This window comes from Poecilia reticulata, linkage group LG2 (genome assembly GCF_000633615.1).
Source record: "Poecilia reticulata strain Guanapo linkage group LG2, Guppy_female_1.0+MT, whole genome shotgun sequence".
Lineage (NCBI taxonomy): Eukaryota > Metazoa > Chordata > Actinopteri > Cyprinodontiformes > Poeciliidae > Poecilia > Poecilia reticulata.
In genome coordinates this window covers 42,163,613-42,185,720 of record NC_024332.1, presented here as the reverse complement: position 1 = coordinate 42,185,720, position 22,108 = coordinate 42,163,613, and the positions used below count along the sequence as shown (strand labels likewise).

The following is a 22,108-nucleotide window of genomic DNA, read 5'->3' as shown; positions in this document are numbered from 1 at the left end:
GAGTTCCGTACGTTACCTAGCAACCTACACTGAGCTCCAGCATGTTTGGTCGACTGGTTTTATCGCTGTTGTGCGCTGCTGGAAAAGACGAGTGTTTTGTTGTTGACTTATCATTCTCGTTGGTTGTGCAGGAGGTTCCACTTCTGCTTTTCAAAGATGTATAGTTGTATACTTGTGCATCTGTTTGCAGCAAACGATGAGTTGGAGGAGGCATTAAGCTAAACAGCTATTTAAAAAATTCTTAAAAATAAAAAAAACTGATAAATACAATGAAGGGCAGATGATCAGCTCGACATAAAAGTTTAAAATATTTTTGATGAGTCGAACCTGGACTTAATGAACAGATCCTTAAAAGTCCAAGTTTATTTATATAGCACAATGACTACAACCTCAGCTGACTAAGTTTGGCAAAAACAACAAGACAGCTACAAAAATGGCAGGAAATACTAAGAGCTAATAATATGAATAAAAACCAAGAAATGCTTAATTTTAGCTGCAGCGATTTCCCCCCCAAAAAAACTCAATTCAGTGAAGTACTAATATCCCCCCTTTTTTGTAACTAGTGTTGAAAATGGATGCGCTTTCAGTCTGGACTTAAACTTAAACACAATCATAAACCCTGTTCTGAACCAAAATCCTTTAAAATGTAACGATAAAGTGAAATAACACTGGCAATCTGAAATCCGCCACTAATTTCTGATTAGTGCATCCCATGGAAAAGTAGCAGTTTTCTCACTTGACAGATAAAAACTGGTCGGATAAGATAGAGTGCAGAAAAGATTAAAAACAGCTGCTGGATTGTTGGGATTGATGCTCAAGAAATTTATGGGAACACTTTATTTTTTTTCTGGCCAAACATATTTTAGGAAAAGTTTTCAAAAGGGAAAACCGTTTTTTATCAGGATGCTAGGGCTCTGAGGATCACCAGGCAGATTTAAGGCAGAGCTGTAATTGTGGTTATATACTGTACACTGTTGATTGATGCCGGACAGCAGCGCTGCTCAGAGGAGCATTAACAAGCTTTCACTTCATAAAGCCCTCGTCTTCCTGCACTCTATTTAAACTGTACCGTAAACGGCGTTTAGTCACGCTGGCTGCGTTAGAATGTGAGAAATGGGACCAAGTTGTCCCACATCATATACACTGACTCAGTCTGGCGGTGATAACGTCCCTGCGCTGACATGTTGATTCATCTGTTGCTGAGGGAGACGTTTCCAGACCAGAATCAGGATTTAATTAAATCCAAAAGGAGGATTTCTGGACTCTAAGTGACGGGATGGAGGCGTGCTCGCTCCGTCTGCAGCTCCAACACCTCGGGGTGTTTCTCTGCTGGTCGAACAGCTCCTCCTCGCTCGCTGTAGTTTATTGCTTTCACGGTAACCGCACTTTGAGTCCCGCGCCCTCACACTGACAGTAAATCAGTTCAGGAATGATCAGCAACAGAAATACTTCAGATGTTTTCTGCAGCATGCTTCGAGATCACATTAGAAACTTTGTGCCTTCATGAGAAACTTGGGAAGGAAATTAATTATAAACACATTTAAAAGATCTAAACAAGAACCAACATGAAAATACGACTGCAGGAGGGAAGACGCAGGGGACGACCTCTGACCTTTTAGCAGAAGAGCAGCAGAAAAAGTTAAAACTCATAATGAAACTACGACAAATAAAGAAAGCTTTGTCTTCTACTGCAGCAGTTTTACATTTTATTTTTTAGTTTTAAATGCATATTCTTCTATATGTTTCTAAATCTGCAGATACTTCTGCACCTTTTGCTGCCAATTTCTCATACGAATGCAAAAAATGAGTTTCCACTCAGTCTATTTGGATTTAAAGTGACAAGAGGCCCTAAAACAGCTAAAACCTCATTACCCTAAGAATGATTTTGTGCAAAAAAAAAAATCTTATGAACATGTTTTGAATCGCTGATAGACTGATCCTAACTTGTTCAAGGAAGCATAATAGGTCAACTTTAAAACAAACACTGAACTCACTGGAAAAATAAAATTAAAATGTCAATTTTCTGCAATTTTTTTTTCTGTTCATAGCAAAAGCAATCTCAAGATTTACTGATCAGAAACTCAAACTAAAGGACAAGTCAACAACAAAACACTTGTCTTTTCCAGCAGCCATTGCACAGCGCATACAGCGGTAAAACCAGCTGACCAAACATGCTGGGGATCAGCACATGTTGCTAGGTAGTGGGGCGGAACTCTGCTGGGGTTGCTAGGTAATGAGTGGAACTCTGCTGGGGTTGCTAGGTAATGAGTAGAACTCTTCTGGGGTTGCTAGGTAACGAGTGGAATTCTGCTGGGGTTGCTAGGTAACGAGTAGAATTCTGCTGGGGTTGCTAGGTAACGAGCATTGCCTACTGCTGGACAGTGACGTTACATTCTGAAGGTTTCTGAAACAGCTCATTTTCCAGACACCAAGAACCATTAACTTATTGCCAAAAATCCTCTGGGTGTTTTTAAAAGCAGTAGAAACCCAAATGGAAGTACAAATACATGCTAAATGCGAATTCTGCATAGTAGATCCCCTTTAAATGATCATGACTTCATCATTGATCATCAACTCCAGCAGGTCTACGGATCTTCACTTCCGTTGCTATGGAAACGATACGAATCCCCTCCTCAGCAGAAATTTAGGAAGTCGCAATAAATGTTAGGAATCTGGTGACACAGGTCGTTCATTGTGGACCTCACAGAGGGGTTTCTCTGCCGTCGGATAATGGGAAGCTCCGACGGTTTTCACAGCTATGAACCGGCGCAGTGTTCGCTCAGGCCAGAGGAATGTGTGAAACTGGCAGATTGTTGCATCTGTGAACAGTTGGGGACGTGTGAACGGCATTTTTTCCTCCTTTCTCTCCTTCCATTGTTCCACCTTCTGGTTCGTCAGCCCAGGGTTAGTTCATGTTTGCAAATATATTGTTTTCCTGCATGTTTTAACCGCCTTGGAAACGTGAGGCTCCAGACAGGTCACAGTAAAACAGAATGACTGTGTGAATCACTGTGTGAGCAGTCAGGAGGAGTTACGTGTCAGGAAGGAATGGGGGTTTTATGATTTGACCCGGGGAAAAAACTGGGGGGATTTTCTTAATGTGAGTGGACATGCCAGAGTGTACGCTCTAACTTTTTACAGGCAGTGGATTTGTGGTTGTCGACAGAATGTCTGATTTCAAAACCTCTGCAAAAACAGACAGTTGGGTCTCTTTCACTAACTTCCAGATGCATCATAAAGAAGTAAATGCATGAAATACCTGGGAAGATTTTGCCGTTTCAGGAAAAATTTACGAGATGTGTGGGAGATAAACATATTTCAGCTTTACTGCAGAATGAACTGAACTTAAGGAGGAATTTTAGTCAATTGAATTAAAAAATATTTAAAACTTCACATTTCATATTCTGCAGTAAAATTATTTCCAGATTTAATCATAGTTCAGACAAAGACCCTTAAAAATATTATTGTGGTTCAGTATTCAAAGATTTACCTATTTGCACATTTCTCTGTGGAACAAAGCCATTAATTATTTTCACATAACTCGTCTGTTTGTGGATTTTCTTCTGGGGAAGCGACATTACCAAGGCACAATGCTTACTGACACGCCATTGGCCCAAATCTTTTGAGCAACCTGTTCCCCTCCTCGCCTGTGGGAGCGCTGCAGCAAGAACCAGCGAAGAAAATAACACAAAAACCTCTGAAGAAGACACTGAGCACAACTTCCTTCTTCACAAAATGTAAGCAAACATGGAGGATCATCAGGATTTTTGCTTTGTCTTTGACAAAAAACCGCAAACCATTTCTCCCACTAGTGCTGGAATCGTTTGTTTTGGTTGCATTTACCCAGAATTCCCTGCTTCCTGCTTTTGGAGCGGTCGCCAGTCTGCTTGGTGGTTACATATGCATTCGAACTGCAACAGAGTTAATTTCAACTAAAACAAGACAGAAGTTTGTAGACATATCAAAGTTTGCGTTGTGGAGTTTGACTACGCGTTCACACCTCCCCAAACAAACCGAACTGTCCAGGCAAATGGACTGGAGTTTGATTAATGCGGACTAAACAGGGCTGGTGTGAATGCACCATTAGTGATTGACTGAAAAGTTTATTTTGAAGAAACTATGGTGTAAACACGAGAACATCTGATATACACGAGCGCATATTGATATGAAATCACCTGGTATTCTCTGCAACGAGGATTTGCCCTGGAAGTTTTCTATGTAAATACTATGAAGATGTGGTATTTTTAATCAATGTTACCATGTTTCCCATAAGGACCAAGCGATAGGGCAGCACTGACTTTAGACTTCATGTCACTGAGCCCATTCACTGTCCAGTTAGCGCTCTGTGTAGTCCAGTAGCTTATCGTACTTACTCCCAGTGGTCTGCCCTTTTGCAGGCTGACTGACTAAAGCAATAACTCCAGCAGCTGTAATAGTGTTAATCAACTTCTTTCATCGCAATAGCAGATTTAACAAGAAACTTTAGCTGCCAGATTTCCTCATATAAAGTCTGAGGCTTTTTATTTACTCCTACCAGACCTTTATTCATCAGAACTCTTTGGAGTTTGTCCCAATCAATGAATGCTGAAGGTTTGTAAAAAATGTCTCTCTGATTGGATTTATTGTTGGTTTCCTCAAAAGTAAATGAGGTGAAAGGAATATCTGATAAAGATGTCATTTCTGGAGGAACTAAAAACTCCCTGATTGTGAGTAAACCGGATTCCTGACCAGAACTGGACGTCACTTTTCCTGCTTTCCAGTGTTTGAAGGGCAGGAAGCTCTCTTAACCAGCTCTTAACATTTCTGTCCTGCTGGCGTGATGAGAGACTCGCTGACAGATCCCTCACAGCCAACACACACTCCCAACACTCGACACTGAACCCAGCATTCCTCATCGGCCGGTTTTGTTTTGTCAACAGTTCGCCCAGCTCTCTCGCCTGAGCTGCTGTCATACCTGTTCTCCATCATCTTTCTGAAGAGTCCATCCAGCTCCTCGGGCTTCTCCCACCCACTCACAAACCGCCAACCTCAAGGAGTTATTGTCCCTCCCTATACTCCAAACTCCCGCCGTGGGGACGACAACGCCAAGATCTCTGACCTTTCCCAGGATTCTCCTCGGCTGCCAGCCTCTGGATAGACTTTTATGCTCCATGAAGGTCTTTTATCTCACATCTGCAGACAAAAGCACATCATACAGTCAGAGCTGATGCTTCTGACAGATTTCTGGTGTTGCATGGTGACGTTACTGCAGCTTCTCGTCTGTGATGAACTCTAAAGTGACATGAAGGACTTTTATCATCGTAGGGGCTTCAGTTGGAACTACTGTCTAAGTTGTGTCCAGGGAAGGTTAAAACAGGCCTCTGCATTCCTGCTTGTAGTTCAATAATAATATTTTAATCTGATTAATCACAAGGTTTCTGTGAACTAATCAAGATTAATTAATTGTTAAATGTTTTTATTACAAATAAATTGTCTTTGATTATGTGTTTATCGTTGTTTATGCTCTTTATGTTCAGTTTGGTGTTGCATCAGTCAGTTTGACTTGCTGCGTGTAAAATGATGCTTTGCTACGTTGTTTTGTCTACAACAGTAAATTAATTTTGTGTTCTTCCTGTGGAGGAGAGAGTGGAGACGTTTTCTGAGATTACTTTTTAAGAAACAGAAGATTGGCTCCATAGAGAAACAGCTGAAAAAGAAACAGAAAAAATTACACTCAAACTGCAGAACAGATGATGTCCAAAAAACACAGAAACACGTTCAAAACATTTATACCGTTAAAAGAATGTGAATTAACGCATTCATTTTGACAGCCCTATTAGTTTTTGCTATCTTCACTTCTGTTTTCTCTGCAGTTATTTTAAGCCTTTTATTTATTATTGCACAAAATCTCACAGTTCAGCCACTGAGATATTATTTGGATACATTTCAAGAAGCTTAACTAGCTCAAGGCGTTTCAATTTTTCACTGTATTTTTAGGCCTGAATAAAACAAGGCAAAGTTGTGAAAGAGTCAAACTGAAATTATACATCAATCCAATATCGCCTGCCACAATACAACGTAATCAGCTTTGTTTTAGGACATTCATGTTTTTGATATGTGCAACAGGAGTGAATGTAGTATTGGTGGTCAGCTGATTGTTCAATTAAAGGAAGATATGTAAACAAAGTCATAATACAAAGATCAGCCAGCTCTGCCGCCTTGCTGCTACGCTCTTCTGTATGTAGCGCTCAATGCTAACGGCACAGGCTTGGTTTCACAAACTGATGAAAATTAGCTGTCAGCTCTCAATAAACTTCTTCCATTCACCGTAGAATTAAACAAATTGAAATTACAAAATAAATTTGCTTAATAGAAACAAGCCAATTTAAAAAAAAAAAACTCCAGTTTTTCGATGGAAATGACAAAAAAAAAAGAATTCTTCTGGTGGAAACACACAAACGGAGGACTAGTGTTCAGTTAACTCCAATCACTAATCACACCAGGATGGATCAATATCACTCAGGATTTGATCCAGATCTTCGTTTCCGGTGTAGCAGAGAGAGTTATGGAAGTTGTAAAGAAAAGACAACACTGGAAAAAGTTACTCGACATACAAGTTTAATGTTTTTGGTAATAAAAACAATACAAAACATCTGTGCCACCACCATAAGTGTTTTTTTGTTTTTGTTTTATATGTTCCTTATGAGATTGATCTTAGAACTCATAAACAGAGTAAGAACCAGCAATAAAATGACTGAATCCAACGCTGCAGCCAGCTCCCCCTGAACTCAGCAGGGAGCGCTGCTCAGCATGAGCAGCAAACAGCAGGCTGCTCACATCAATCTATTCTCCAGCTTCCCTCAAGCATGCAGCAGTCATGCAGCTCCATGTGCAGACCTGCAGCTGCGAGGGAGCCATTACTGTACTAACGCATCATAAACACCGTGATGAAATGTGACTGGAGAACATTTCTGATCATTTCTGATCATTCCAGAGATGTAAATGTGGTCAGGACCTCCTTAAATCTGTTCCCCAAAGTCCTCAAAATATCTTTCAACTCAACTCATTTCAACTCTTTTCAACTTATTTATGTGGCGCCAATCCACAAAAGTCGTCTCAAGGCATTTTTTTGTTTAATTCAAAGTCAATAACTTCAGTTACAACTTGATCCAAGTTATTAAAGATTCACACACTTTGAGAAGCTTGTAGCCACAGTGGATGGTCACTAGCTTTGTAGCTATCCCTCACAATGAGCAAACTAAAAGTCATTTCTTCTGAACAAAAAGTCAGCAAGAAAGTTTCTTCTCATTGTTTAAAATATAGAGAACTTCCCACCTATTCACAGTTTAGTATTTGCAAATATTTATCTGCAACGTAAATCCATATTATTTGTGGTAAATTCATAAATAATAAAATTGTTTTGGTAGTAGAAAAATACATTTTTTGAGCCTTTTCCACAACCAATAAGAACGCAGCAAGTGGTTTCTGGATGGCAAGTCAACTGGAGCTCAGCTTGGGTTGCTAGGTAACAGGTTGGGCGTGGCTTGGGTTGCTAGGTAACAGGCTTGGGTTACTAGGTAACAGGTTGGGCGTGGCTTGGGTTGCTAGGTGACGAGCAGTGCCTTCTAATTTGTAAAGTTACATTCTGATTTATTTTTTTTTTAAAGGCTCATTTTCCAGACACCAAAAAACATGGATTTACTGCCAAAAGAACACTGCCTGGTTTTTTTTTTTAACTCTTGGACTATTTTTAGAAGCAGTAGAAACACAAATGCAAAAACAAAAATTTGCAAAATAAGAATTTTGCACAATCCGTCCCTTTAATAATTCTGGAAACGGATGTAAAAAGTCTCTGGTTTCCAAGATTCACAGCTCAGGTAAGAGGATTTGCTAAGGAAAACTACTGGAACACACTACCTACCCCAAAACAACACATAGAGCAAATATTATCAAGTACTTTGGTCTAGTGGAAATATCTTTATACACTTAAAACCAGCTTACAAGTAACTTTTCAGCTAGATATAAAGTAAATAATTCTTTAATATACATAAAAAATGACTAGTTCCACAGCCAGATTTCTTTCACTACATTTTCCCACGTTATAAGTGAAAAAAAATCTGCCAATGCAACAAGTATTTTTATCAATGTAAAGGAATTATTGACTCAATAAACTCATGTATCTTGCTAAAAAAGTTGCTTCTAAATTAGTTTGACCTTAAGTCAAGTGAAACTTGACCAAAGTTCCATTTGTCCAGCAGACAGAAGGAAGCTGGTCCTAGTTGATGGAAAGTTGAGCAGATCTAAATACAGAACAGTTTTTGGAAGAAAACGTTCAACAGGCTGCAAACCTTTGAGACTTGGCTGCATGACCATGACCCTGAACACAGTCAGAGCTGCAATGAAATGAAGTAGATCAAAGCATATTTATGTGTTACAACGGCTCAGCTAAAAGTAACTCAATGTGAACCAAAGTCTTGAGACGGGCTGCAGTTCTGCTTTTTTTTTTTGTCCTGTATGCACTTTTGAGATCATAACTGTAATATTTTCCATCTAAGGCTCTGCTCAAAATCMTTTCCTCATTAAATCTTTAAGCTGTGATGCTTTCAAGAACTCCGGGAAAAAAAATACATAATTGGGATAGTCATGCAAAGTTTTCTCATGAATATTTAATGAGAGCATGAACGTGTATAATTGTTCATCTGTGCAGATTTTTTTTTACGATCTGATGACATGCAACAGCGAATTGACCAATTAACACACATCCGCGTCTGCTGTGATCCAGTTCAATCCTGATCAGTGTTGCATAAATGTGCAAAACAATTAGGATCCGTGTGTGTCTGAAGGATACAGCATATTTCCATGCGTGCAGGCTGTTTTTAAATACCTGCTAACGATCCACGAGTCATAAAACCTTCAAGGCAAACCAAAGAGGCCCAGCAGGCAGCCCACAGAGCGCGCAGCACAACCCCGCTGGCCAGGAAAAACACCACATCCTCCGCTTTCACACAACTTTCACAACGATGACTCACTGGCTGATATTAATGATATAAATAACTAATGCAGAATTAGAGCTTTCCATTTGATTTTGTTGGAATTTATTGTGAAGGTAAAGGACAGGCTGAACTTTAAATTGGGGTATAATGTAATAAACATGCAACTGAGGCTTGAAAACAGGCAGAAATATGAGGTCAGGACCTGGCTGAAAGGGTTCAGATCCGACATCAATCAGCATTAGTTCCAGTGATCATCACAGCCAGGCCTGAAATAAAACCTAAATCGCTTTTCTAAAACAATTCTGAAGCGTTTGCCGTGGACCTTAATCACGAGGAGCATCATTAACTGTAACGCATCGTAGGAGGGACGAAGATTTAGTAAAACAGTTACGCCAGAAAATCTGCAATTAAAAACTTTAACAAATTATTTCTGCAGTCTGATTAGTTTGTTCTCAGTGGGTGGATTCATGCACATTTAAAGATCTATTCAGCAAAAACACAAAATCTTGCCAAGTATTTGTCTATTTTCAAATGCAAACATCTTTGTACACTTAAAATAAGACAAAACTAACTTTTCCACAAGATACAGGAGCTTGTTTTTAGTCAATAATTTCTTAGTACTGATAAAAAAAGTGTTATTGGCAGATTATTTCACTTGTAACATGAAAAAAATGTCTTGCTATAAGTGAAATATTTTGCCAGCGGAACCAGTACTTTGTCCAAATCATTATTAAGTACTTATTTAATTAAAACAGGCTTACATAGTTTACTAAAAATGTACTTATAAGTTGGTTTTGCCTTATTTCAAATGAACTAAGATATTTGCACTTGAAAACAGACAAAAAATCGATTTTGTTTTTGCAGCGTTCAGACACCTCTCCCTAAAACTGGGTTACACCAACTATTGTTTTAGGCATAGTTTGGCTATTGTAGATTTAAAAAAAAAGAAGTAAAAATCTCTTCTAGAAAAACAAGGAAATTTCTGAGCTCCAAAAGTTACAAATTTACAAAAAAAAAATATCTCCAAAATTTTGAGATTCATCTCAGAAATGTTCTAGTCAAATCGGACCTCCTAAAGATGAACATTTTCAACTTTTGAAATACAAAAGTTTCTAAATTATTTTCTCACAAATTTTCAACTTTATGAACTTAGAAAATGTCAATGTTTTTTGGTGGAAATGTATGACTCCTTTTTTCTGTCTGTAACGTTTATTTGTTTAACCTTTACTTAACCAGGCGAGATTTTCAGATTCTTACTGACGATATCGACTTGGCGGGGAGGGAAGAACACATAACGACACAAATTTGCCGTTTTACATCCAAACTGAGCATCATGAGCAATCATGAGTTTAATACTGAGCAGCGCCAGGAACATTTGCGTCAACTTTTGAAACAGGAAGATTGTGATTAACCAGCCCTGCAAGCAGAACGTCTCTGGAGAAAACGGCACAATAAAAAGCAAGAAACGGCCAAGACTGTCTGGTTAGTGTTCTGTCGGTCTGAAACACTGGATCTACATGACATTAGCTTGGCATGATGTGGATTTTTTTTCTGTTTGCAGAAACATCAAATTAAATATTTTCATCCTGGTTTCTGGTGGAAACAGATTACTACGCCTCAAATAAGACAAATCTAACTTACAAATAACTTTTCAGCAAAATGTAGGAGCTTGCTCAAGAATTCTTGAATATAGACAAAATGGCAGATTGTTCCACGTTTAACAAGACATTTTATGGGTGACATATTGTGCCAGTGGAAGTAGGAATTTTTCATAAATATTAAGGAATTATTGGATTAAAACATAGGTCTTGCTGAAAAGTTAGCTGGAAGTTAGTTTGGTCTTATTTACAAAAATATTTGAACAAGAAACTAGATCAAAAACACTTGATTTGTGTTTTTGCAGTGTGGATATTGATGTACATCTTTTAATGTTCACTTATATTGCGTGTGTTTACAATATAGATTTATACGCATAGCAAACTAATCCACTATAAGCTGAGTTGTTTTCATCATGTTTGGGTCAGAAACGAATTTATATGAGACATAATTACATATCTGGTTTATTTGAGTTCATAAAAACCAGGACCTTGAGGTTCTCTCTCTAACCGGTTAGAGGGAGATTTGAAAATTATATTCATGTTTGTCCTGAAAATCTCTATTAATATTTCTCTAGTAATAAACCCAGTTTTGTTTTTATAAAAAAAAAGAGACTTTCTGGGTAAAAAGGAAACTCATAAATGATTTTATTAGCGATAGATTTACACTAGCACTCTTTACAAGCTCATTTTAATATACATTTTTAAAGTTTTTAATGGCAGGTTCTCTGTGGAGTATCATATTTCTGCCACTGAGGCTCATGCATGACGAAAACATGAGCAACAACAGCTTTACCGCAAAAGAGAGAGAGAGAGAGAAATGAAAACAAGATTTTCTGGCAATACTGCAGCATCACAGAGCCAGTTAACAAAAAACCCGAATAAAGATCAAGATTAGATAAAAACGTGAAGTTGTTAGAAAGTGTCAGAGCAGCGTCAGGGGAATAAAGCAGGGCTCTCTGTCTCATGGACGCTTGTTTCCGCCATGGCGTGTCCAGTTGTGCAGACAGCATGCGTCTCCTCTGGCTAACTACCTGACAACACAGAGAACCAGCACAGTGCCAGTGCAGACATCAAACGGCCTCCACGGTGGAGGGCCGCTCTCCTCAGAGCTGCAGGCCTGTCAGCAGCAACTGCCAAGCTGAGAAAGGCCGGGTCGCTACGACAGGAGGAACAAACGGCAGCGGCAGCGGGCGCCATGTTGGAGGATCAGTCAGAAGGCGGGAGACCAAAGTCTACCTGCGAATCTAAAACCAAACGTCAAACAGGCCGGGAGCGGTTTCTCAGTAAACGGAGAAACTAGCAGGCTTCGCTTTAAGAGTCACTGAGAGGAGACAATAAACCGGATCTTTAGATGTTCTTCTCTACTGCTGGGACCTCAATGTCTTCTACTTTTCTTAAAGGGACAGCGATATGTAAATGTAACTTTTTTGTGCTTTCCATCAAGTTATAATGTTATTCCCTCACCTGTAGTGTTGCTTTGATTCTTTCATGTATGTTTGAGAAATCCTTCAATCCCCTGTGGCAACCAGTCAGCTGTGCAAAACGCCTGGTTGGACCTAGCCCCGCCTTCGAGACGCAGCTCCTCCCCCACTCAGCTCGTTCAGACTAGCCAGCAGCAATTAGCAAACACCTGTTGGAACTGCACATCTACTGAGTTCATTATATGAGCTGCGTCTCTTAAAAAGATGTTGCTAAAGGGTTAATAGAGGAATCATGTAGTGATGACTACATGAAGGAGTTTCAGAAAGAGCAGGAGTTCTTAAAGAGACAGAGATCTAATTTCAAGTTGTCAAATTAGGAAGTCCAATTTTTTAAGTCATATTTGATGGATATAGCAACAACTGAAGGTAACATAATTACTTGATTGTGCTATAAAATGGAACTGTGCCTGAAAAACACTTATTTTGACTTTTAACGTCATTTTAGGGATAAAACCAGGATTTATTTATTTGGACATAATCATCTGTCTAATATGGGAAACCTTTAAGTCTACAAAGGTTCATTCACCTGCCATCCTCTGATTTTCAGAAATCAGGATGTGCTGATTATAACTCCTGGACAGATTAACAGACTTCACTGGTTCTGTTGGATCCAAAGAAGCCCTGAAGGTCAGAGGTCAGACAGTCTCTTGAGACAGTTCTGGGTCTGTTCAGCAAATGACCGAAGACCCTCCAAATGGAAACCTCCAGAAAGCATCCAGATTAGATCCCTGAATCAACACAGCTGATTCCTTTCAATGTAAAGAAGAAATGGCTCCACACTGAGACTTTAGAAGCTTGTATCCGATCCCAATATTTCAGTACTGATCCAAATCTCATGACCAGAACACTCTCATTACTTCAGAAGAAAATCAGATCAGTTCATCTATCGGACCTTAAATGGAGAACTATGATCAGAATCCTAGAGGTGCTAACTCTCATAGTTCAGTGTCTCAATGACTGGCCAAGAAAATTGGCCTTAGAAGAGATTTTGGACCAAAACTCTTTGTAGAAATACCACAGAAAACCAGATGCCTTATCTTGAAAAGGAAAATCAGATTCCCAATGGTCAGTTGACTCAGCTGATCTCAATCAGTCTCAGCAGGAAGGTTGTAAAGGCTTTTCAAAGTGGTTTAAATTTAGCTTTTTCATCTTGGTGGTTGCCGATAATAAAAATGTCCGATTATCCTGGATAATTTTCCTCGTCTTTTAAAAACTCTAACGCTGGTCCAGTCTGTTTAATGTTTAATTGTTCCAGTTATCAGTAGCTCCGGTTGGTTGAAAAAGGCTTTTGCCTCTGATGTTGTTCCAGTTTTAAAGCAAGCAGCTGTTAGACTGTTTCTGTGAACCAGAAATATTCAGAGCATTCACTGAACACAAAATATCTTCAAACAAGCATCTTCACAACAAAAAAAGAAAAAACTTCCAATGGAAACCAGTTTTTAAAAAATTTGTGTTTTTGGCAGTTTTCTGATTAATCTCTGGGAGATGAAGTGGAACTAGGTTTCTTTATTTAACCTCATTTTTCATTATGTCTCTGACATTTTGTCAGTATTAAACTGTCCCTAATATTTTAATTATCCTCTCAGAGTAGGTCAGGACAATTATCATCAGGCGACAAGTTTAATCACTGTCACACCAGGCTCATTTAATATTGTTGCTCCTGCGTTTAGGTCGCGCGATTTGTAAAAAATTAATAATACAACAGCTTTTTTGGCAGGAAAATCTTGAATGTTTTGTGTGTGTTGTATTTTTAATGGTGTGGTAAGAAGGCCAAGCCGATGTTGCCTCGGAGGAAAAGGAAGGAGGAAAGAAGGACGGGTAGGGAAATGTTTTAATCAGAGTTCAGCATCATTTTCTGTTTCTTTACCACTTTATAATACAGAACTTCCCTCAGAAATGTTCAGAGATGGGTAAAGTATCCAAACATTTTATTCAAGAGTAGCACTTCCTCAACATATTTGTATTCAAGTAAAAGTAAAATGTACAATAAATTACTTAAGAGTAAAAATTTATTTGGTAAAAGGGCGACTCAGATTCCTAGTAACTGATCAAAGCATCAATGGTCTAATTCTTGAAGAGGACATATTGTGCAAAATTTGCAATTTACACTTTTTTTTACCTCCATTTGTGTTTCTACTCCTTTTAAAAACAGGGTGCAGTCGGTTTTTGGCAATAAATTAATGTTTTTGGTGTCAAAAACGTCTGGAATGCAATGTCACAAATCAGCAGGCACTGAAACCGTTGCCTAGCAACCCCAGCAGGGCACCGCTCGTTACCGAGCAACCCCGGCAGGGCACCGCCCGTTACCTAGCAACGCAAGAAGAACTCCAGAACTCTAGCACCAAAAAAGTATTAGTAGCCATACCCCATGATAAGTAAAACATACTTAAATACTAAAATAGTAAAAATGCTTCTCAAAGCAGTTTGTTTTTTTCATACATTTAGTAAATGTAACTAGTTGCTACCCAACTCTGGAAACGCTAAATGAACTGCTATGAATTGGACTTGTTTACTTCCCCTGTAATGTTCACTAAGGGAACTTTTTTCTAGGTTTACAGACTTGAACCAAACTCTTGATCTGGCTCTCGTTTTTCTTCATTCCTTCCAGATTTCTCTGTCATCTTTAAAAGAGATCTTGATCTACAGTTTTTTTTGCCGGTTTTTCTCTGGACATTAGCGCTTCAGCTAGGCTCCAAAGCTGACAAATGTTGCTGATTGGCCTGACAAAGTCGATGTCAGGAGGAAATCAGTTTGATGCATAAAGATGAGGGTTACATTTGCTTTGCTTCTGGAGCAAATTAGGAACATGAACTCACTCTGAGCTCATGGATCCCGGGATAGATTTTATCATTTCAGGGCAGTGATCCTGCATAATGTTTTGGCTCGGCTTCCTGACTCACACATTGGAGGAACACTGATGTTGTTGACAGATGTGGATACTTTAGACTTTAGTCTCACGTCTTCAGTCTACCACTCAGTATTCAAACTATTTCCTCTTCTGGATTTCTTTAATTTGTAAGTCGTGTTGGTTTTTGTTTTTTTTCACACTGTTGGATCATTCAGTCCACATGTTTTGTGGATCTGGAGAATAATTGTGAGGCATTTGAATAGTACTTTATTAATCCTGTGGGGAAAATAGTTGAAGTAACTCATGTAACCAGAAATGGCTAAACCTGTGGTAAGTAGGGATCTACTGCAGCGGTCAGTGTTGGAGTCGTTTCTGTAGACTTGTTGGAAAGAAAATACTCATGGTTGTCTGTTGTGTTTTTGATTTTATGATGAATCTTCGGTTGAACAAGACCGGCCTTCTTTGAGCCAAACCTGTCAGTTTCTTTTAGTCTGTGACTCTGGGGTTGCTCATCCAACAGTTGACAGCAGATGTTCACCAGAATAGATCATAACCGCTTATAAAATGCTAATAAACATGAAACACTTATATCTGCCTGTTTTAATAGATCAAGCACCAAATACACCTTATATGATTATTATGCGATTAGCACGCACCATGGAAACTGTCTTAGCACTACAACAGAAGCTAATCTCCACCCTTCAGGGTTCAGCCAATCAGTGAGACTTGAATGCTCCAAAACTGGTTGCTTTTGAAATGCTAACCAAAAGTGTGTGAAGTACCTCTACATCTAGGTTTTTTTTTTTAAACTTATTGCATGAACAGACTTATTCACATGGGCTTTTAATTGCTGAGGTTTCCATTGCTTATTTAATGGAAACCTCATTTTCAGTTCCTCTTTACTGGTTCCTCCAGTCTATTCTCGTTTAATCCCATTATTTCCGGTCACTTCTTTTTTTTTCCTGGTTTATGTGTTTTTGTTCTTCTCTGGCTCCCTGTGTTCCCTGTGATTTTTGTACGTTTTTACTTTTCATTAAATCTACAATTTCAATGTCTTGCCTGCTGCATTTGGATCCTCATCACCAACACGCCTCATGACATGTTCCTCTTATTTCAATCCTCCAACCACCTACGCTACTTTTAACCCATAAAGTGTATGAAAACATTTTTCCTTCTCTGCGCTTCCATATTAATCTGATTATCTCTGATTTTGTTAATGTGCTTTAGCGTAAACTATTTGGTTACAGGCATGTTGCGAGGAAAGTCCCATCCGTTAAAGTTTAATGTTAAAGTTGAAGATGCAGACTCCCTAAGGAGGGTTCAGCATAAACATTTTAGAGTTTCCACCCGGTGAATGTACCATAACATCACCAGTGTTCCCTGGAGTCCATGCTAAATAAAACTGGGATCTGTTCTCGTCTAAGCATTACAGCAGAGTCATTCGCACAACATTCATTCATATTTAAACAGCTTCGCCTCGTCGTTTGCTCTGTTTTGCAGTGCCACATTTACATCTTTAAACAGTTTTTCTTTAAGTTCAGCAACAGCTCAGCAGAAAAGCTGCAGCGGTATATCCATGCTGAATGCAGGAGCTAAATGGATATATTTTTTTTATTTAAAGTATTCTGAGGGATTATGTAATAAAACTGGTGGAGCAAAACCTCTACATTTCTCTGCAAACTCAAAGTGTCTCTATTTGACCCTTGCAACGCATTAAAAAACAGATTACATCTACCCATTTGGAGAAAACACAGCACCTCCATCTATAATTTATGACTAAGAAAGATAGCAAAAGAGGCAGAAACTATGCTTTTTAGCAAAGGCTCCAGTGTTTTGCAATTCTTAAGTCCTTCTATAATTGAACAGCTCTCAAATTCACACGATTGCCCACATGATTTCCTGGTACCACAATCACTGAGGATAAACGGCGGATGTTGATCATTTCAGGGAGAGCACATCGTCACTAACATCTTACAGTGTTTTTTCTGGCATATTTGAGCATAAAATCTTTAGAAAAATTAAATATAAAGTACAATTTCTGGTGAGGAGCAGTTTAAGATAGCCCCCATATTTATTCCCATCTGAAATGGTGAAGAAAATCACAACACAGGCATCAAAGGTGATTTCAAGAGCATAAATCAGCATATAGACCAGGGGTGTCCAAAGTGCGACCCGGGGGCCGTTTGTGGCCATCGGAACAATTTTGGGCGGCCCTTGATCACAGTTCAAAAATAGCCTAAAATTGGTTTGCCGGTCTCTCAAAATCAATTTTGGTGAAATTTTCACTGATTCCAGGATGTTTAAAAGAGACACAGACAATTAAAATCTAAAAATGGAAAATCTTACAAATCCATCCAGGATTCTGGTTTTTATTTTAATTTATTAGTAAAAAGGACCCAAAGCATCCAGTGTTTTTCACTAAAATGCAGATTTGAGTACGACCATTTAATAAACTTGTAAAAATAAAACAAGAGTGAACCAAAGAAATCTAGAAAAAGATAAAAAACTTTGCATATGGTTTACCATTTTTTGTTCTTCTTTTATAATCTGGCAAAGCTCCATGACTTTTATTTTAAATCTATAAAGAGCTACAGATATCCGACTGCTTTGCATAGTTCATTAAAATATTGTGTGCTTAGTTTGTTTATTTAGCAAGGAAAACTAAAAAAACTAAATCATATTGCAAAAAGTTTGGACACCACCGATATATTTGACGATATTTTTGTTTAACTCTTTAAAGTTGCAGTATGTAACTTTTATAAAAATCTGTGCAAAGACGAATCTTTTCACGGATTATTATCGAAGAAACTCAACACCTCCTGTCTGAAAGTGACTGATCTCAGAGTAATTGTTTAAACTCAACCACCTTTAATCACAATTTGAACATTTTCTATGAAAGAAGTTATTATTTAACTAAGCGTTCTAACTATTTACCATGAATTTAAGGGCAATGGGAGCATTAGAAGTGGTGGATGCTCTTTTTTACAACACAGCAAAAAGCCAGCGGACTCCATTTCACAACTTTTGGTCACACTTTAGGCTAAGTAGGGTGTTGAGTGCTCAGGAGATACTCAGCTTCTCTCTGTGGAGTGAAGTGGAGCAGTGAGGCTCCATGAGCAGCTTGAAGTTGTGCCATTTCATTAACATGAGAATGGGTTGAGAAGGAAAAGAGAACAACTGTTCACCTTTGAAATGTGGTCAAGTCTCAGGTTGAATTACAAGGCTTTCCCAGCTAAATGCACAGCCACTCCATTCATTCCTAGCTTCAGGACACAATTTGGAAATAATTTGGTGATTATATAAACTGTTCAAGGAAACATAAACAGATATTTTCTGACTGCAGAGTCGTTTTTCTGTCTGATTTTACATCATTCTATCTTTAAGAGTTGCAAACCTCACTGGTGATAGCAAGTTTAAAATGATCCAGCAAAAATAATCTACGATGGTCTGGGGGAAAAAATTAAAATTAGCCCTTTTTTCCCCATTTCAAAGTAAAGATACGACACATTTTGTCTCATTTTTCTTGCTTTTCCAACAGTAATCCATTCAGAGAGTTGATTCAGGTTTCGTCCCACTTTGTACTATTTCTATTATTTTATATGGAGTTGATAAACAATCCTATGAAGGTAAAGCTTGGTTAGAAGAGATGGCAGCAGTTTGGGTTTGTGCAATGATAGAGCTCTAAGGAAGTGATAATTGCTCTTAGAATGGTGATTACATGTAAATAGGACATCAGAAGTTGTTTTTTGTCTAAAAAGTAGGTGATATTATTGCAAAAACTCAATCTTACCAGGGATTTTTTGTATAGTGTCTAGTGAAAATATAGTTTTACATTAAAAATAAGACAAAACTAACTTAGAAGTAACTTTTCTGCAAGATGTAGGAGTTTGTTTTAAGTCAATAAATCTTTAATATTGACAAAAAGTTCTACTTTTACTTTAGTTAGATTTGTTCACTTACAACATGTGAAAATGCCTTGCTGTAAGTGAAATAATCTGCTAGTAGAACTTGAACTTTTTCATCAATATTAAGGAATTATTGACATAAAACAAGTTCCTGCATATCTTCCTCAAAAGTTACTTGTAATTTAGTTTTTGTCTTATTTCATGTGTGTTAGCATCACCTTCCTAAAATAATGGCCTAAAGTGAAAAAAAAAAAAAATCAGCATCTCTTTCTTTCCTAATGATGTTAAAGCCCATTATTTTAGGAACATGATCACATTTTCAAAAGAAACTGGACAAACTGGTAAGAATTTGTGTTCTTGCAGTGTATGATGCCAAAACAGTAACTGTGGCATTAAAAAAGGGATCTGGATGTAGATCGACAAGTAACTCCAACGCTTCCAATGGGAGCAACGTACTGTTTTGGTAGACTGTAGCTTGTATGCTGACCCAGGGCTGATGGAGCTGACCATTACTGATCTGGTTCTGCTTCCTTCATTCACAACACAGAATCAACACGGACCACTGAGGGACAGCTCAGGAACTGCAGCTTAATAATTCTGGATGAGTGTTGGCATGCATCTACAGTAGCAAATCTGCAGAGTGAAGAGCGTTTGTGAGTGTGCATGATGTACTTACACGCCGACATGCATTCGGTCTCAGCCGACCAATCAATAAAAACGCCATGAAAGATTTATGAGTCAAGCATCAGCCAAGGACCTGCATACATGAAAACACCTCTGCAGAAACAGGCCTGGGTTGAAACCCACACTGATTGCTGGTCAAGTCTTTGGACTCACACCAGCAGAGTTCCTGCTTACATACATTTCAAAAGTTGTTGAAACTCAACTTTCTTCATTCTGTTCCAGACCGACCTATTCATGTTACATTATTTCTAGCTAGCAGTCAGCTGGCATTCTTTCATTCCAGTACTTCCCAAAATGCAGACAGATTACAAATGACTCCAGAAACCAGAGATTAGTGATGTTCGATACCACCGGTTTTCTGTCTGATCCAATAAATTCAGGGTGGTGTCAGTAATACAGATCCAATACTGATACGACCAAAGCAAATCCAGATAATGTGTCCAGTAAATCCAAAGGAAGTGTTGCTGTTTTACTAAATAGGATGACTAAAGTTGAAATTGGCAGTGAAATATTCATTGCACAGGTCTGTCAACGTTTACATTTCAAAAGTTTTAATTTAAAATGTGGGTAAGAGCGGCAAACTGCTCTTACAAATTATGGACTTCCCCAGGCAGGAGGAAAAGTAGTTCACCGCCAACCAACGAATTTAGACAAGCGCTCAATGGTTCAGTTTCTGTCACCTCAAATAGTCAAAGTATCAAAAGTATGAATATTTTGATTTGAGAATTGATTACAAACCATAAAGACTTAGGATTGGAGGTATTATTTCAAGATTGATCCACATATGACTAGTTTCGTTCCATCTTTGAACGTCTTTTAAAACGGTGATGAAAAAATCCAATGAGCAGCCATCATTCTGACGGATTACAATTTGCACACTAGTCCACTTTGTGAAGACATGCAAACATTTTCAACTTTCATCGCATCTCGTCATCTGGGAGCTGAAGCCAAAGCGTTATGACAGGATGGTTTGGAGTGCGTCCAGTGCAGGAACGCATTCTGTGGGAAATGTTCCCCGATTTCAAAACTTTGGCTCAAGTGGTGTTTGTAATTCCTGTTCAAAGTGCAGCAGCAAATCGCAGATTTGTCCTCCAAATCGACATCAAAACCACATCTAATTACAGACAACGGGTGAGWAATTCATGTACATGTTCATAATTTAAGTGTGATTGTTTAAAATCATTGTCTATCTGTAGCTACTGAGGCCACAGTCAGTGATGATTCTTTCACTGCATCCAAAACGTTACATGTATTAATCTGCTTGATGTGTTATTGCACAACGTGGATTCTCTGTTCAGCTTGTTAAATATGAATTGAACTGAATGAAATGCAATTTAACGTCATCATTTTAAAGAGATGGAAAATGTTTGACTGCGTCAGTCAAAATGAGAATGAACTCTGCAAAAACACAAAATCTTACCAAATATTTCTGTCTGTTTTGATTTTTTGTCTAAATAGTTTAAGTATATAATTCTTCTACATAGATAAAATATTTGCACTGGAAACCAGACAAAAGTAGATTTTGTGTTTTTGCAGTGAAAAAGTCAAACTTGACCTCTGCCAGAGGAATTTCTTGAACAGAATTTTTTTTTTGTTAGATAAATTTGAGACTCTCTGGCTGACATAACGTTACCAAGACGACTCTGCAGACGATAGCAAGGCAGACAGTGGTAAAGGCAAAGGTCACAGCAGAGTGCATTACATAAGGATGTGATGAGGTCAGGTCACAGTGGGCAGTGGGTGCGTCCCCCCAGCTGTTTCTCTGTGTGATCTTTCTGCTGAATTGTGTGACCCCAGGGTGACATACCAGCAGAGTCACATGACCGTCTGAACTGTAGCGTGAAGCATTCRTGTTCAGAGTTTGGCCTGCAGCCGTCCCACAAATAAAAACTGTCATGGGTTTGGTGTAGTTCCTGCTGATCTGAAGAGACTTTAATGTGGGGTGTTCTCTAAATGCTCTGAGCGTAGTCTAAAAATAACAGCAGGTAACCACAACCTGACCATTCACATTCACAAGTCTTTGAAATCTTCCTTATAGTCACAGTTTGACCCATTGTCTGGGTCCAGTTTGCCTGAGGGAATCCTATCATGAATTCTGTACTCTGACAAAAAATAAACCCACTGTCACTCTAATCTCAGCTTTATCTAATAAAATACATCCTCCAATCTGTTGTGGTGAAGAAGCAGCTCTTAATTTACTGGCCTTCGTTCCAGTCTTCGCCTATGGTCATAAGGACCATGACTAAAAGAACAAGGTAAAAGCATCTGAAATGAGCTTCCTTTGAATGGTAATAAGTTTATATCCATCTAAAAATATCAGAAGGTAACCATCATCTATCTGGCTAGATAGCTCGTTTTGAACAAATATTTACTTACTTATAGCTAGCTAGATAAAACTAACTTCAGGTAACCACCATCTATCCAGCCACCTCACCAGCTACCTAGATAGCTATAAGAAGTAAGGACATGTGTTCAAAATGAGCTAGCAAGCTAGTTAGCTTGTTTGCACACGTATTTCCTTACCTAGCTAAACTTATTACCTACCTAGACAAAAATAACAACAGGTAACCACCATCCACCTAGCTAGCTTTCTAGATAGCTAACTAAATAGCCATCCAGC

At 38.5% G+C, this 22,108-nt stretch overlaps 1 long non-coding RNA gene across 3 annotated transcripts in view; it reads right to left on the bottom strand.

Moving 5' to 3' along the window:
• The window catches only part of LOC103461797 (uncharacterized), an 82,096-nt gene that overhangs the window by 44,138 nt on the left and 15,850 nt on the right, over window positions 1-22,108 (bottom strand). For all 3 annotated transcript variants that reach the window (XR_533194.2, XR_533195.2, XR_001777247.1), the window contains exon 5: window positions 4,955-5,172. This is a non-coding gene — a long non-coding RNA (uncharacterized LOC103461797). The remainder of the gene's footprint in view (window positions 1-4,954; window positions 5,173-22,108) is intronic.